This window comes from Nannospalax galili, unplaced genomic scaffold (assembly GCF_000622305.1).
Source record: "Nannospalax galili isolate Female #2095 unplaced genomic scaffold, S.galili_v1.0 scaffold576, whole genome shotgun sequence".
Lineage (NCBI taxonomy): Eukaryota > Metazoa > Chordata > Mammalia > Rodentia > Spalacidae > Nannospalax > Nannospalax galili.
Window position 1 is genome coordinate 1,891,309 of NW_008339223.1, and position 3,024 is coordinate 1,894,332.

Sequence of the window (3,024 nt, forward strand, 5' to 3'; positions counted from 1 at the left end):
TAGCTTTTGGCTCCATGGAAAGCCAAAATCAGTTGAACAAGCACTCCAAAAATATCATATGAGGGCTTGAAACCAAGCATGGAAAATGCTGGCACATGAAACGTAAAGCATTTCTAAAAATGATTCTGGAAATCCAAATGAGGGATGGGAAACACATAAGCTGGAAGAGCCAAAATGAGGCCACAGTTATTTGAAAGTCAGGCAACATCAGCGAGAAAGCAACCAGGATAGACCAGCTACAGCTTTTGGCTCATGGATCAAAATGAAATGAAGATCTCATAGTTAGGAGATCCAAAAATCATATTTATATGCTCTGAGGTTTACCATCTGGAACACGTGAGCTGCACTGGATTTTTCTCAGAATAGACTTTAGCTGCCAAGTTGCATTTTCATAGCAATAACTTCCCGAATGGGAAATCTTGATGAATTGCTTTGACACAGGTCATATAGTTGCCAACATTTTTAAATGGTTAAGTTAAAATAGTTATGTCTTCAATCCTTAGGATGACTACTGTACATGTATATCTTTTTCTTGATACCTTTTGGGTAAATTTTTAAGGGACTGCTAAAAGCTTTGATTATCTAAAATCGTGAAGTCTAATGACTTGGTTTTTAGGCACTGACACAATGTTACCAATAAAATGGTGGCATTCAACATCTAGGATACACCCTAAGTTTTTAGAAGTATGAAAACCAAATACTACTAAGAAAATATGCAAAATATTTATGTGAAGAAAGCTTTAAAACTCTGATAAAGACCTCAAAATACCTAGATAAATGGTAAGCTATTTCACATTCCTGAATTGTCAAGGTGTTAGCTCTCCCCAACTTTTGACTGCAAATTAAATTTGATGCCAATAAAAGAACAATTATTATTGATTCTAAAAATATGTAGAAAGTAAAAAAATCCATAAAAGTCAACATTTTGAAAAAGGAGGAGGAGAGGAGGCGGAGGAGGGGATGAAGGAGGAAGAGAGAGAAGGAGGGGGAAGAGGAAGAAGAGGAGAAGGGGAGGGAGAGGAGGAGGAGGAAGAAGGAGGGGAAGAGGAAGAAGGGAGAGGGAAGGAGGAAAGAAGGAGGGGGAAGAGGAAGAAGAGGAGAAGGGGAGGGAGAGGAGGAAGAGCAGGAGGAGGAGGAAGAAGGAGGGGAAGAGGAAGAAGGGAGAGGGAAGGAGGAAACAAAGAAGAGGTGGAGGAAGAGGGAAGGAGAAGTAACAGAATAATAGGAGGAAGAAGAAGTAGAAAGAGGAGGAGGAGGAAAACAGGAAGGAGGAGGAGGAGTGAAAGAAGAGGAAGAGGAGGAAGAGGAGCAGGAAGATGACTTGTTTTCTCGGTGTCTGTTTTTTTGAATTCTTTGTTAATTTTAGATATTAATTCTCTGTTGGATGTAGACTTGGCAAAACCCCTTTCCCATTTTGTAAGCTGGCTGTGTCTTCAGTTGATTAACTGTGTCCTTTTCTGTGGACCTTTTATTGCATTGGTCCCAATTGCTCACTGTTGAGTAGTTCCTGGGTGGGTGGGGTTGTGTTAGAAAGCCTTTACCTGTCCCTGTATCTTAATGTATTTTCTCTAGTTTTACTCTACAGTTGCCGAATTTCATTTCATACATTAAGCTCTTTGGTACACTTGGAGTTAGTTTTTGTTCAGAGAGAGAGAGATAGCGATCCAATTTCATACTTCTACATGCAAATATCCAGTTTTTCTAGCACTATCGATGAAACTTCCTTTTTCCCCCTCTGTATTTTGCCATTTCTGTCAAAAACCAGGTGGCTGCATGTGCGTGAGCTTCGATCTGGTTCTTCTAACGCTCTTCATTGATCAACATGCCTGTTTTTGTGCCAGGATCATGCTATTCTTACTATCACGGCTCTGTAATAGAACTAGAAATCAAGTGTGGTGATACCTCCGGCCCTATTTGTTCCCTTTGGATATCTGGAGACATCTGTGCTTCAAAATGAATTTTAAGACTTTATCTTTAATTCTTGTAAGAATAACAGCAGTTTTGATGATGATTGCAATTTATCTGTATATTGCTTTTGGTAAAAGAGCTAATTTTTACAATATTTTTCCAAGCCATGAGCATGGATGGGAAGTCTTCCTATCTTCCACTGCTTCAACTTGTGCAGTAAGTGTTTTAAAATTTTCATTATAGAGTTCTTATGGTTATATTTATTCCAACTTATTTGTTTTATTGAGGAAATTTGGAATGGAAGTGTTTTCACGATTTCTTCTTCAGCATGTTTCTACTGATAGGTAGAAAGGAGATTGATACTTGCATATTAATTTGCATCCTGCCACTTTGCTGAAAATGTTTACCAATTCTAAGAGTTTTATGACAAAGTTGGTAGGGTATCATGTACAGAATCGTGCCATCTGTAAATAAGGATATGCTGATTTTTTTCAATGTGTGACCCTTCATTCCTTTTCTTGTCTTAGTGCTCCAAGACTTCCAACACTATCTTTTGTAAGAGTGCAGAAAGTGGATACCCTTATCTTACTCCTGATTTTAGTGGAAATGTTTTGTATTTCCCTTGTTTACTGTAATGTTGGCTATAGATTTGTCATATGTAAATGTGTTTCTAGCTTCTATTTCTAGCTTCTTCAGGGATTATTTTTTTATCCACAGACATTTACAAGTGTGCACTAATGTATTAGTTACTAAGGACATTAGTTAAAAAAGGGTGAAAAACCTGAGGGTAAGATTAGTGATTAGCATTGTGTTTACAGGGGAAGAGGAGTTTGTCTGGCTTGGGCTCACATGGGCCTTCTGCATTCCATCTATTGCTATAAGTAACATGGGGAAGGGGATGAGAAACCCCAACACTACCTAAGGAGCTACTGACAACTGACAGCACTGGGAGGCAGACAGTCAGTCTGACTTAAGGGTAGGTCACCCAGGCTCCAGAGAGTGGATACACAGTGAAGGGCATTTGGAGACACAAATTAGACTCATAGGCCTTGGTAAATAAATAAATAAATAAATAAATAAAAATGCATATATTTAATGTACTTTACATAATATACA